General features: G+C 38.4%; 1 pseudogene; it reads left to right on the top strand.

The window, feature by feature from the left end:
• Positions 1–1,111: 1,111 nt before the first annotated feature.
• On the top strand, positions 1,112–2,846 carry LOC100723490 (small ribosomal subunit protein eS7-like; annotated as a pseudogene).
• Positions 2,847–14,973: the final 12,127 nt, after the last annotated feature.

The following is a 14,973-nucleotide window of genomic DNA, read 5'->3' as shown; positions in this document are numbered from 1 at the left end:
TATACTCATTTGTTATTTATTCTGTCACTCATTTATTAATACTTGTTAATACACTTTGTACCAGGATTCTCTGGTGAAAAAGTTTTGTGCTTCAAAGTTCCTTACAGTCATACAGAAGATAATTCCAGCATAGAATAGCGAACAATTTGGGCATGTGCACAAGAAAGTATGGAAGCTTAAACAAAACTTCAAAATTGAAGAAAGAAGCAAAAATAAAAACAAAATAAAACAACAGTACCCTAAACTCAGGAGATTCCTCTGGCAACAAGAGTTTGACAAAGAACTTTCTGAAGCCAGCAGCCTAGACATTCCTCTATAGAAATTATAACCCCCGGAAGCAGGCAGCCTCACTCCCAAAATAAAGATAGTAAAACAACGAACAAGTATAATGAATTTCTTATCTTTTTTCTTTTTTCTTGAGATGGGGTGTCACTATATGGACTAGGCTTTGAACTCCCTGTGTATGTTAGTCTGACCTCAAACTCCTGCTATCTTGTTTCAGCCTCCTGAGTGCTGGCATTGTAGGTGTGAGCTACCATGCCCAGTTGATTGGATTTTGTCTTTTGTTGCTGCTATTGTGGTTTTGGTACCTGGGATCAAACTCATAACTTCACACTTTCCTGGCACGCACCGGGCCACTGGGGTATATACCTGGCCTGAGTTGAAAATAATTTTCAATTAAAAAATATCATTGTTTCATTTCTTAATGACTGTCTTAGAGACAGATGACATGATTACAAGTACCTGAGTGAAATTGTTGGTGCTACTTTATAAACCACAGAAAGCAGACTTTATTCACACCTATTTGGGTAAGTGTAGAGACCGGGTCAGTATGGAGACTGATTGAGCTCAACTCCAACATGCAGTGAGCATGTAGGAATTTGTGACCAAGAAACAGAGCTGAGGGTTTGTGAACAGAAAATTACTGAGCCACATCCCTAAGGGTAAGAAGGAATCTGTCTCATTTAACGTGATTCTTACTAAACACAAAACCAGGGTGATCTGGCCAGGGATTTAGCTCAGCATCCTAAGTGACTGCCCGGCAAGCGCAAGGTCGTGAGTTCGACCCCTTACAAAACAACAAAATCAAAAACCAGGATGATCAGACATCATGCGAGGGGTGGTAGGCAATGAGAAATTTGACTTGATATCCAAGGTGATCAGATATGGAAGACAGGGACTCTTTCTAAACCAAATGAGCCAAGAGCTTGCTAACCCAGCTTGTTGTGGTTTAAATGTCCCCCCAAAGCCTCATGCAGTCATGGAGGCCACTGAGTGTAGCATTTGTGATTGGTTCATTGTCTAGCCCTGGGACTGGCAGAGTGAGCGCTGTACCTGCCCTGCCAGTACACAGTATAAGGGAAGGATGGAGGCGTGCTTTGCCCTTTTTGCCCATTGCTTGCAGTCGCCATGAATGGCTGCCCTTCAGCCATGCCACCCTGCCTTGAAGCCAGCTGAGTATGGATTAAAACCTCCAAAAACTGTAAGCTAAAACCTTTCCTTCCTTCATTTTGGGCGTCAGGTATTTTGTTTCAACAAGAAAAAAGTAAGCAAGACATGGATGTTAGCACACATCTCTTTGCGGGGTTGACAAAAATTCTCTAGCATTGTTAAGGCCTGATTTTCAGAGGTTGTTTATGGTAAGTGGCATTTTCATCAAAATACATATGGAAGTTACTGTCTTTTAACAAGGAGAAAGACACTTAGATAAATATTGTAAATCAAAATTCAAGGTATCTTAGTAAACAGACAAATCATGTCCAGTGCTTCTTACCTTTCTAGCCTCATAGAAATAACCATTCTTACATTCACCCTTCCTTAGACAATTATGATAGCCTTTCACATGTATTCTCACTTCCTGCTTGTTTTCCACTGTTACTGACCCTCCTTTCTGCTGCCTGCATTAGCAGTGAGAATTAAAAATACAAGCCAGATGCAGTGGCATAGGCCTATAATCCTGGCATCGTAAGAAGCTGAGGCAAAATAACAAGTTCAACTTTAGCTTGGGAAAATTAGGCCCTGTCTCAAAATAAATCATAAAAACGACGAAGCTCAGTGCAAAGTATTCACTCCTCAGTAGCTCACAGGTACAAAAATACATTAATAGTTCTTTCTAAACTGGCGCTCCGCAAAGGTCTCTCCACGTTCAACTCCAGCACCAGGACTGTTAAACCCAACCGCGAGAAACCGGACGAGTTCAAATCCAGCATCTCGCAGGCCCTGCTGGAGTTGGAGATGAACTTGGACTTTCAAGGTACAGCTGCGCGAGCTCAGCATCATGGGGGCCAAAGAAATCGAAGCTGGCAGCGTTGGAAACTATCATCACTTTTGTTCCAGGTCCCCAGCTGAAATCTTTCCAGAAACTCTGGTTGGGCTAGACCAAGAGCTGGAGAAGGATCTGAGCGGGAAGCCTGTGGTCTCCGCGGCACAGAGGAGAATTCCACCTAAGCCAACCTGGAAAAGCCGCACAAAGAAGTAAGCAGAAGCGTCCCGGAGCTGCACACTGACTGCTGTGCACGACGCCGTCCTGGAGGACCTGGTTTCTCCTATCGAGATCGCGGGCAAGAGAACTGGCGTGAAGCTGGAGGGCCGCGGGCTCACCAGGGTGCACCTGAGCAAGGCCAGCAGAGCAACGCCGAGCATATTCTCTGGTGTCTGTAAGAAGCTCTGGCCAGGATGTTAATTTTGAATTCCCAGAGTTCGGTTATAACAGTTGTAAATGTCAAAGTGTCATTCATAGTAACAAAACAAAACAATCTGCTCCTTTTGATAGACTCAGTGGGCTCCCACTGCCTCTAAATCAACCCCCAATCTGCCTACACCTATGTGAGCTCTTCCCTGCCTGAACCACCTACCTCCTCAGCTCATCTCCTAAAACTCTCCACTTCCTTAAAGTTCAAGTCCTGGCTTTTCGCCTGCTAGGACCCGCGAATATTTGTTTTGTTTTGTTTTTGAGATAGGGTCTCACTTTGTAATTCAGGTTGGCCTTGAACCACCATGTACCCAAGGCCAGCCTCCAATTTGTGGTGATTCTCCTGCCTCAGCCTCCCAAATGCTGGTATTACAGGCATGCACCACCACGAGTGGCACAGGACCCATGACTTCGAGCAGATACTTTCCCCCATCAAATATATACTTGCCTACATGTTTTCTTCGGTGTCAGTCATTTCTTTGAGGCTTTCCCCAAGTGCCTCACTGTTGGTTGTGGCTTCTTTATGGGTACCACACGCTAACATGATTTTATCATAGAAATAATTTACAGGGTGGCAAGAACTGGCTTACATGTGTGGCAAAAGAAAAATCCCCCATCCCATCATTTATCTGTTTTTGTCCTGATATAAATCACAGAGATTTAAAATCTGGATTTCCTGGATGAAATGTATGTCATTTGTAACTCTTAAGAAGCCTTTTACCATACTTGAAATTATGCTAATGAGATAACTGAGCCTTTATAAGTTTCAAAAGGAGGACCATTCCAGAAATGTGGCCAGAAGTTTGCAATATTCAACTCCATTCCCAGCCCAACCTCCGGAAAGAGAAACCAGCAACGAGACTGAGTTCAAACACGGTCAGTGATTCAATGCCTCACGTGTGTCCTGCGATCTCAGAAAAAGTATAGGAACTCAGTCAAACTAGCTATCCAAGTGACAAGCACTTAGGTGTGCTGTAACAGGATCCTGGGAGTGGCTCAAGGATTTTTCAAAGTAACACATTATGTTAATTTAGAACTATTCTATGGTAATAGAATAGGAGAAGTATCTGAAGAGAAAGTCTCCAGGTTGACTTTCACTCCAGGAGTGAGATGCCTGCAGCTACAATCTCTATTTTGTAAATTTGGGCTGGAGCCAGGTGTCCTCAGCTGTGACCTTATCTTGCCCTTTGAGGGGTCTCTTTGTTTTGGTTTGGCTCTTCCTGGGCCATGCTGCAGCCCTGCATGTGTGTTCAATTTCCAGCTTTAATGGTTCCCAACATTGTAGCTCAGATGCTATCAACTCAGCCTGTCCTCTGAATCAGCTGGTTGCTTACAGTTGTGCGTGTGTGTGTGTGTGTGTGTGTGTGTGTGTGTGTGTGAGAGAGAGAGAGAGAGAGAGAGAGAGAGAGAGAGAGAGAGAGAGAGAGAGTTTCTCACTCTGCACATGGGCAGGTCATGGGAAAGACAGTCTGGCTTCTCTCTTCCTGGGCCCCGCCTGGTTTGCATGGCTCATGGGATGATCATACTAGCTCCTTGGTGAGCCAGCATGGCTTCTTCCGACTCACAGGAACAGTGGACTGGTTTTTCTTTCCCTGGGCCCCGTGTGGTTTGCCTAGAATAGCTTTTTTATGAATGGAATATTCCATAGTTCTTTAAGTTCTAATAGGACTGCAGTACCTTGAAGTCCTTCATTTTTTAAATTTATCTGTGGTCTATTCATATTGAAAGTAACCCAATACAGATTTCAACTTTTATTGTGCAAATATTTATTTCTCCCATCAATTGTTTCACATACAGTTTGGTTTTGTTGCTAGGTATATACTTTAGAAAATATTTGTCATGTCTTTTTCCTGATGTGTTATAACTTTCATTAATTATAGTTCATTCCTTGTCTCCTTCAATATCTTCTTAACTTAAAATCTGCTTTGATAATATTCTAGTCACATTGTCTCATTTGTTTACTTTATGAATAGAATACTATTTTAGGTACTTCTGTTTTAAATCTCTTTACATAAAAATGATAAAACATAGGTGTGTGGAATGTTTTAAAAAAAAAAAACTATTCCAATTCTGCTTTTTAATTTAAGAGTTGGTATTATGAGCTAGGTATGATGGTTCATGCCTGTAATCTCAGCCGTCAGGAGGCTGATGCAGGAAAATTGCTGTGAGTTTGAGGCCAACCTGGTCTATATACTGAGTCCTGTTTTAAAAATAAGAATTGATATTTTGAAAGTGCTAGGTGTCATAAACATACGATAAATCTTTAAATAAAAATTTTATTACAGCAATATCTTGCCACTAATCCCCCTAAAAATATACCCTCACTTTGAACACACTTATCTCATCATTTTTGCCACTTTCTAAAGTAGTTTGCAGTTTACATTTATGGCAATTTCTGTCAAAAACATTACGGTGTGTCTTCGCCTACCTCTTTCACTGAATCTGGCACTGTGTAACCTCTGGATCTCCCCAAACATCTATGTGATCACGCAAAACAAACATTTTGAATTTATTCAAGGCATTGTAGCAGTGCGATTAAAGACACTCACAAAAGAGGATTCTGAGAACTGCTTCAGAAAATGGCGAGAGCTGGGGATTTAGTTCAGTGGTTCAAGTGCCTGCCTGGTAAGTGCGAGGTCCTGAGTTCGATCCTTGGTACAAAAAAAAAAAAAAAAAAAAAAAAAACCTAAGAAAAGAAAATGGCAAGAATGATAAATGTGTTTGAAGCAAGGAAGACTATTTTGAGGGTGATAATGGCAATATGTCCTTCATTGTAATAAGTTTTATTCTTTGTACATTTATCCTATTTTAAAAATCATTTTACATAATTTATTTCCTCTCACTCCTTTAAATATGTTATTACACTATCTTCTGGCTCCATGACTTCTGGTGGGAAATACATTAATTTTTGCTCAACAAACTATATATATCATAATTACTGATCAACTTGACTATAGTTGATGTGCTGATATGACTCTCTGAGTTCATGATGCTTGGAGTTTGTTGTGTTTCTTGGTGTCAATACTCTAGCTTTTTGTCATATATGGAAAATTTTACCATTTTTTTTGAAGTTTTCTTGCCTCTTTCTTTCTTCTTTTCCTGGAAAAGCCATTATGCTTATGTTTGTTTGTTATATTGTATTTTATAGGTTCTTCAAATTCTCTTTAATTTTCATTTTTTCTTTCTGTTCCTTAGTCTGAATAACTTCAATATTCTTAGCTTCATGTTTCTTGCTTCTTTTTACTATTCATGCAAATCTATTAACACCTCCTTTGGAATCTTCATGCTGATTCTGGTTAAGATGTTTACTTTCAGCATTCTCTGATTATACAAATCTTAGGTTTTTATCAGTGGAAATTTTTTAGTATTATCATTATTAAATTCTAAATAGAGGGCTGGGAATTTAGCTTAGCGACAAAGCACCTGCCTGGCAAGTACAAGGTCCTAAGTTCAATCCCCAATACCAAAAATAAATTCATTTGGAACCAGAAACACATTTATTTGGTTTTGAATTATATATGTGCATTCAATACAGTAACACAATTTGATAGATTAAGCACTGAAGTTAGCAAAGCTCCATGTATTACATAAATAGATATTGGGTATATCTATTAAGGCAGAAATATCATGTTTGCCTTATTTTACTTTCATACCCTAGGGATGATTTTTACATGCTGTAATGTGTGTTGCAAAAGGAACATAGGAGCTGGGCACGGTAGTGCACATCTGTAATCTCAGCACTCGGAAGGCTGAGGCAGGAGGATCATTGTGAGTTCAAGACCAGTCTGGACTACAAAGTGAGTTCAAGGCCAACCCGAACTGCATAGTGAGACCCTGTCTCAAAAAGAAAAAAAAAAAGGAAGCAAGAAAGAAAAAAAGACCAAAAAAAAAAAAGGAAATTTAGGAAGACATGAGAACTCTAATAGCAATAGGTATAATTAGACTCAAGTATTTCAGACAATGGCAAGGAAGTTGCTTTAAATTATAGTAAAGTGTGTACCATCCCATCTTCCTTCATAAGGACTATAAGAATGTTTGTCTTTATTAGCAGCATGTGTTGAAGGATAAAAGAGTATATATATGTGTGAGTGTGTATTTATATATAAACTGATATTTTATTTATGAGGCCTTTATTATTTGACTTTCAATGCTATAAAGATTGAAGAAGTTTCATTTTACAGCTTCTGTTGCTCACTCATTTAGTAATTTATTCTATCATTCATTAAAAATTTAATTTAACAGAGCTGGGGATTTAGCTCAGCGGCATAAGCGCCTGACTTGCAAGCAGGCAGTCGTGAGTTCGATCCCCGGTACTGATAAAAATGAAAAAGACAAAAAAAACCCAAAAATTTAATTTAACAACCTATTTTTAGGTACTAAGGATACAAAAGTGAATTTGATGTGGTCTTTGAAACTTCTAAATTAGCTGAGAACACAAAATGGCATAAACAATCAGTTAATATGATGATGTTGGTGGCTGTTTTAGAAAATGAGCTTTTCTATGTAAAAGCATAGATATCATAAAAGGAATCTATTCTTTATGCTGATAGAGGCTAAGCCATTTATAAGAGACTACAAGGGTGATTGCTTTAGCATGTCCTGTGGAGAATAAAATGGAATTTCTCTTGCGCATTAAGCATAAATCTGCCTGATGCCTACAGAGCTATACAGAGTGAAGGTATCATGTCCTAGACAAGAGAGATGACTGGATGATAGAGAATTGCTGGGGATGGAATTCTCTGATTTGATTTAATTTTGTCAAAGTATCCCAGAAATTAGGGTTAAAATTAATTAATTTTCTCTTTTCTTAGGCATATAGGTTCAGCAGCAGTTATAATCCATCATACCAGATGCAAATATCCTCAAATGAAATCATTATGTAATAATACATAATACATTCACATTCTTTTTCTTGCTCATCTGAGTAGATCAGACCTGGGCTGTAATTTGAGGAAGGCTTCCCAGAGGACTCAAACCTGATATAGATGTGGGAAGCCAAACTTGGAGTTTTAGCCCGTTTGTGGTACTATAACAAAATACTCAAGGTTAAGTGACTTTTAAAGAACAAAAATTTGGTTTTCCCAGTTTAGAAGACTTGGAAGTCCAGTTTCAGTCCTCGCTATCAAGTGAGGGCTGTTGTATATTCTGGATTGTGTCCTCATGTGGTAGAAGATAAAAAGAGGTGAAAGTTCTTTTATGTAATCCTTAATTCCATGAGAACTAAGTTCTTTCCTCAAATTCACTCATGAAGATCTCTGATGACACACTTCCTAAAGGTGTCATTCTTTAATTCTGTTACTATTGAATCCTTGACCTAGATCCCCGAATCTCTCAAATGAGTGTACGGCGGAGGTTTAAATAAAATGAGACAATTTATATGATTTTAGGGCTCCAGGAGAGTCAAAACCCATTAGTTAAGCTCGAGTCTCAGAGGACTAAGACAAAGACTTCTCTGGACCACCTACTTTATTAGGTCCAGCAACAAGGGGTGGGTAAACTGAGGCAAGTACAGGCAATGAGCAGGACCTTGGGAGTCCCTTGAAGTATGTCTCCAAGTAATGAATCAAGTCAATTCAGTAGCACTGTCTTATCATGAAGACGTGGTAGGAGTGAGACAGTAGGAGTAATTCCTGCAGCTGTAGTCTCTACTTAATTGATGTTTGAGCTAAGAGTCTGCACTGTGGCCTTATCTTGCCCTTTGAGGTATCTCTGGCCTCACAGGCCACTACAGGCCTCAGCCAGGACCAGTGATTCATAGAGGTTCACTTACTATGAATCAGATCCCGTCGCTAGGCAAAGGGCCTAGGCCTGCGACAGACTCATAGTATAAACATAGAAAGCCCATTAGTAAAATTTAAATCCTGCTCAGAGCTGCTTCATAGTGGTATCCAACATCAAAGGTTACACTTCAGCATGAATTGTGGAGGAACACAAAACTTATCATGGGATAATTGCACACATGGAGTGGACTCTTCTTGGTTCAGTGCTCAAAAATGGTGTTCACGGCAGACTGGCCAGCTGGAGGGTGCCTGCACAGCAGGGGTGAGGCCCCTGGTAAGTATAGGGTTTAACTGAGGCAGTGAAGTTGGTTATTCAGAGAAGAGGCCTGATATTGAAGCACCCACAGAGCAGAAGCAGCTGCAGGGGTCTGCACACAGGTAAGTGTGAGAAGAGTGCTGGGAGGCTCGTGAGGGATTAATTGCATGCAGCCAGGTTGATCAGATGCATAAATATACAGACAAGGTGAAAAAGCTTCCTGTATTCTGAGAACCGAGTTAAGTGGAAAACATAGTTAATTCTACGCTATTGGATTGGAATTGTTATTGTAGATGTACATTTCAATGTAGATGATATAAGTAGAAACAAAAATGGATGTCAATGTGTGTGTATATGCAAGGGGCCATGAAATTGTACAATGAATGTTTAAATTAAAAAATTGTAATAAAAGACACAGAGTCATTAATCTCCCTCAAAATACTCCCCTGTGTTTAGAACACACTTATCCCACTGTTTTTGCCACTTTCTGAAGCAGTTCTGGATGTTTGCATTTGTGACTGTGACTGTGGTTGTGAGGCATGATTAAAAAATACAGTAGAAGGGCCAGGGATTTAGCTCAGTGGCATAAGCACCTGCCTGGCAAGCGCAAGGTGACTAGTACAATCTCTGTCACCAAAAGTAACAACAACAAAAACAATGAATACTGTTGCAAGCTACCATCCTACAGAAAAGTAGGCTCATAAAAATGTGATAATGTGTCCTCACACACCTTATTTACCAGATCTGGCACTGTGAGGCTTCCCCCGAGGCAAAATGACCATGGAAGGTAAAAGTTTTGAATCAATTTTTGTATTTTTTAGTTCTGTGAAAGGACTGGGAGCAACAACCCTAAAGCAATGCGTACAACTACTACCCAAATCTGGGCTTTTAAGTAATTATTCTTCACACACAAAAACAGAGAACTTTGAAAAAATCATTGATTTCATGACTATTGCTTCAGGAAACAGTTATGAGAGTGTAAGAAAGTAATAGAAAAAAACTGAAACATTGATAGGAGGGCTTATGTGGCTATGAAACTAGAGAGAGATCTTAGTACTATGACCACAGACTGAAGTTTTCCACAGAATGGCATAGTCATCCAATAGAGCTCTGTTTTCCTGAGAAGATATTAGATTTACTTACCCATAATCATGGGATAATCCATGGTTGGAAATGTGGGAAAGTAAATAAATGTCTCAAGGCCAAGAATAAAAAGTCATGCTAACATGTCTAGTAGTCACAGGGCCTAGTGTGAATGAGCTCTCATTCGCTAAAATAGACATAAATTTTAAAATGACACTAATGGATTATATGTTTTAAGTAAAGTAGATATCTGAGATGATACTGATCAAATTTAGTAAATATAAAATATAACAATGAGGAAAAATATATTGTACATATTCAAATAACTTCTAAAATTTTAATTACAAAGAAACAAACATAAATGCATAGCAAGGAGTCCTGTCAATGACTATTTTAAGAAAGAGATTAAAGTGAACATCACTATGTACTATATGGTACATGAGAACACAGTATTTTATTTGTTAAGTGCTTGTTAAAGATGAATAGCTTATATTTAATCCAGAGGAAACGGTGGAAATACTGAAATTAAGGGATATGTTGGTCAGCTTTTCTGCCACTGGGACCAAATATCTGACACCCACAATTTATGGGAGGAGAGGTTTATTTTGGCTCACGGTTTCAAAGGGTTCAGTCCATCGTGGGTTGGCTCCAAAGCAAAGAAAACCTAGTAGAAGGATATGACAGAGGAAAGCTAGTCAACCCTTCCTTAACAGTCAGGAACCAGAAAAAGGAGAAAGAAGACATGAAAAAGGAGCAGAAAGAAGAGGAGGACAAGAGGGAAAAAAGGGAGAACTAAAAGATATACCACCAGTGATTCACATTCTCTAATCAGGCCCCACAAAATAGCACATTCAGGTATGAATTCATCAATGAATTAATCCATAGATGAGTGTAAGACCAGCATGATCCAATTACTTCAACCTCTGAACACATGAGATTTTGGGGAAATATTTTAGCTCTAAACCATAACAAGGACAATTCTAAAAAATAACTAGTAGATATTTTTTAAAACACAAAATTCTGAAAATTAAGCTTAAACTGAGAAACTATTACTGGGAGAGAGAGATTAAAGAGACTTAATATTTAAAAACTTTGTGATGTTTTGAACTGAATATATGTCTTATAAAAAGAAAATTTGGGGATTGAGGATTAGATTGCTGATCTTAACATATTAAGACCAACTTCTTAACTTTCATGCTTATATTGTCTGTATATAACAGAAAGTTCTTGTTTGTATGAGGTGTAGATTTATGTATGTTGTTGATGGGACATCAAATCAGATACTTACAAATTAAGTGTTTCTCTCAAATTTCATGTGTTGGAAACATGACCCCCAATGCCATAGTGTGTAGAGGTGGAATCTTTATAAGATGTTTAGATGACCACCTCCCCCTTAGGATAATTGTCATTATTGCAGGAATGGGTTCATTTGAAAAGAACAAGCTTGTTATAAAAGTAAATTCTGTTCCCTTTCTTGCTCATGAATTCTTGCATTTCTCTTCTCCCATAGTGTGACAGTGTAAAGGCCCTTTCAAGATGCCAGGACCTTGTTTTAAGCTTCCCAAACTCCAGAACAGCAATAAATTTCTGTTCTTTACAAATAGTCTGTGGTATTCTGTTACAGCAATATAAACCAAATTAAGTCACTCTCAGATGGCTCAAGAAAAAATGAACAAAAAATATTTGTTCTCTACTGGAAACTTTAATATTGTTTGAGGTATTTGTAAAATAAGATCTTACTTTTAATTATTTTATTTTATTTATTATTGGTATTAGGGGTTGAACCTAGTGCCCTATGCATGTTAGGCAAGCATTAAAACTCTGAGCCATACTCTCAGAACTTTTTTTTAAAGTCTGAGACAGGGCTTTGAAAAATTGCCTGGGCTGGCCTAGGACTCATGATTCTCCTATCTCAGTCTCCCCAGTCGCTGGGATTACAGGCATATGTGGCCTCACATCAGACTGCTTCTTTTGTGGTGCTATTACCAAGAGTAACATGCATGCTAAAGAGACCCTCTACCAATAAACTACATCCTCAGCCCTATCTTGTATTTTATACTGCTAAAAGTAAAAAGACCTGGAGACTCCTTTGTCAAACTGGTTTGGCTCAAATCCCAGCCCCAGTTAGATTAGTTTAGGTGAAGCCTGTAATCTGCTTGAGCTTTCCCGTGAAAGGTCTATTGTAGTAATGCCTGCTCAAAGAGATGTTATGAAGCTTAAATAAAAAAGGATTCTACATAGTCTCTGGCTATTAGGAAATTTTATTGTTATTTATGAAAGGTTATTTTCCTTAATTATTTTTAGGAGCTAAATTACAAGGCCTAATTAGTTCATATGGAAATGACTACAGACAGTGCATATGGAAATGAAGTTTCCATACTAAAAGATGAAGATTTTTTGAACTCTTACATCACTTAACAAAGGCTTTGTGTCAACAACTTTAATTTTGTATACGAAATATGCTCTTGTTCACATTTATCAGAAGAACATAATATTTTTTACTGGTGCCTTTTAGATATACATAACAGTAACATTTAGCATAGAGAATTTGCACCTGTGTGGATTATGTCTTGTTTTTTATTTTTTTCCTCCTCTCCTCCCTGTCTCCAACACTTGTCCCCTCTTTATTTGCAAAAGCTTTGCTTCTATTTTTCCTTTTATACTTTTTTCCATTTCTTCCTTTCCTCTATCCCTTCCCTTGTTCCACTTCTCACTTGGACATTTTGTTCCCATCTCCCATACATATTTTAGTCCTTTTATATACATTCAGTTTCTCACACCAGAGAAACAATGCAGTATTTAAATATGTACATTCAATTTATTACACTTAAAGAGTATGCTATCAAGTTGCAACTATTTAGCTAGAAATGTCTCAAGCTTATCTTTGTTTATGCAGAATAATATTCCATTATGTTAATATATAAAACCCCCATATCTTTATACATTCATTGGTTGATAAGCATTTCAGCTGTTTCCAAGATTTAGCTATTATAAACTGTACATCTATAAGCATGGGTGTGCATATATGGTTGGATTAATGACTGGAGTCCAACTTGTAGCAACCAGCTGAACTGAATCAGTGTGTTGCTGGATGTGCAGGGCCCACTGAAGATTGTTACCAACATAAAAAGGGAGGACTGGAGAGGAAGAAAGATAGTATTGTTAGTTCTCCATGGTGTTGTTGGTTCTCCTGGAGGAGCTTGTCAGGCTTCTTTCCTGATATGAATTTGACTGTTCTCATCACCAGAGGTGCTCAGGATCTTGATGCTAAAAATTGCTGCAGTTCACTTTGGGGACACTCTGGTCTTTACTGCTTTCTGATTCCAGCGGGGAAGATGTGTGCTGTTCAGTCTCCAGGAGAAGCTTGTCATGCTGGCTTCCTAATATGAACTCAGCTGTTCTCATTGACAGAGGAACTCAGAACTTACTATCTCTGAGGACAGCTGTGGTACTTTTCAGAGGACCCTTGATTCTTACTTTGAGCATTGCTTCTTGGCTCCTGTGCAGAACACTCAACCCACTGGCACAGCTCATTCACCCCATTAACACAGACTTTCTAGCTTCCACTGCTGACCTTTGGGCCTTTCCAGCACAGAACCACAAAACTGAGTCACATGAGATATTGTTGCGGATTCTAAGTCTCCTGCTGGTCTCATGGAGGGCATTGTCATGGGCTTTAGGTCTTCAGCTGGACTCCTGGAGGACATTGCCATGGGATCCAGGCCCTCAGCTGCATTCTTTGGGCCTCAGTGAGTGGACAGATTTCCTATACTATTTCTTTTGTATTTGACTCTTTGGATGACCATTGTAAAATAACGCTATAAAGTATGTATCCTATATTGTCTTCTTCTCCTTGCAAACACTGCCTACTTTTAGTTCTTTCATGAAGATGTTAAGGAGGAGAATAGCTGGGTCAACTGAAACCTCTAGTTTTAGTTTTTAAGGAATTGCCATACTAATTTCCACAGTGGTTTTGTCATCTACACTCCTGCCAATAGTGAGAAAGTTTGCTTTTTCTCCACAGCCCCACCAGCATGTTACTGGTTGATCTGCTGATTTCCTTCTGGAGTTAAGTAGAATCTCAAAGTTGTTTCAATTTGTATCTTTTGAATGACTAGTGAAGTTGAGCATTTTTTCATATACTTATTTTCCATTTCTACTTCTTTAAGTGTATATTTATTTCAGATAGCCGTTTTTGGATGGGGTCTTCAAATTTGGGGATTCTGATTACTTTGAATTCTTTTTTTTTTTTTTTTCCTTTTCCTTTTTATCGGTACCGGGGATCAAACCCACGACTGCCTGCTTGCAAGGCAGGTGCTTATGCCGCTGAGCTAAATCCCCAGCCCACTTTGAATTCTTTATATGTTCTAAATATTAGTTCTTTGTGAGAAATAGTTTTTTTTTTTTTTTTTCTCACACTGTGGTTTTCTTTTTACTCTGTTGATGATTTCTTGGCTGTGGAAAGCTTTTTAATAAGATGAAATCCCAGTTGTTGAATCTTTGTAATATTTCCTGTGTGATCAGGGTTTTCTTCATAAAATCTTTGCCTATGCCTGTCTACAAGAGTTCTCCCTATTGTCTCTTACAGCAGATTTAGTGTTTCCATTTTAATAGTTAGATGTTAAAACTTTATCATTTCAACTTTAATTTAGTGCATGGTGAAAGATAAAAGTCTAATTTTAAGCTTTGGCATGTGGAAAGCCAATTTTTCCAGCACTATTTATTGGAGAAGCTTTCTTCCAGTGAAAATGTTTGGCTCCTTTCTCAAAGATAAAGCAACTGAGTTTGTTTGTAGTTGTGTCTGCATCTGCTAGTCTGTTTCACTTGTTTTTAGATCTGTTTCGTGCTGGTTTTTGTTGTCTTGGGGATTTTTACCAGTATCATAGTGTTTTTATCACAGTATCTTTGTAGTATAATTTTAAGTCAGGGACTGTGATACCCTTGCCTTGCTTTTGTTGCCCAGAATAGCTTTTCCTACTCTAGATGTCATCTGGATCCACATGGATTTTAGGATTGTCTCTAATTGTGTGAGATGTGCTATTGGTATTTTGATCAGGATTACATTAAATCTGTATAATAATTATGCAAATATGGTCCATTTTCATTATATTGGTTCTTCCTACCTAAGAAAAAGAGATAACTTTCCATTTTCTGAATCCTCT

The sequence above is a fragment of the Cavia porcellus genome, unplaced genomic scaffold (assembly GCF_034190915.1).
Source record: "Cavia porcellus strain 051 isolate PalLab524CR breed Dunkin Hartley unplaced genomic scaffold, mCavPor4.1 scaffold_4, whole genome shotgun sequence".
NCBI lineage: Eukaryota > Metazoa > Chordata > Mammalia > Rodentia > Caviidae > Cavia > Cavia porcellus.
Note: the sequence above shows the minus strand (reverse complement) of the source record. Positions and strands in the feature narration are given on the sequence as shown.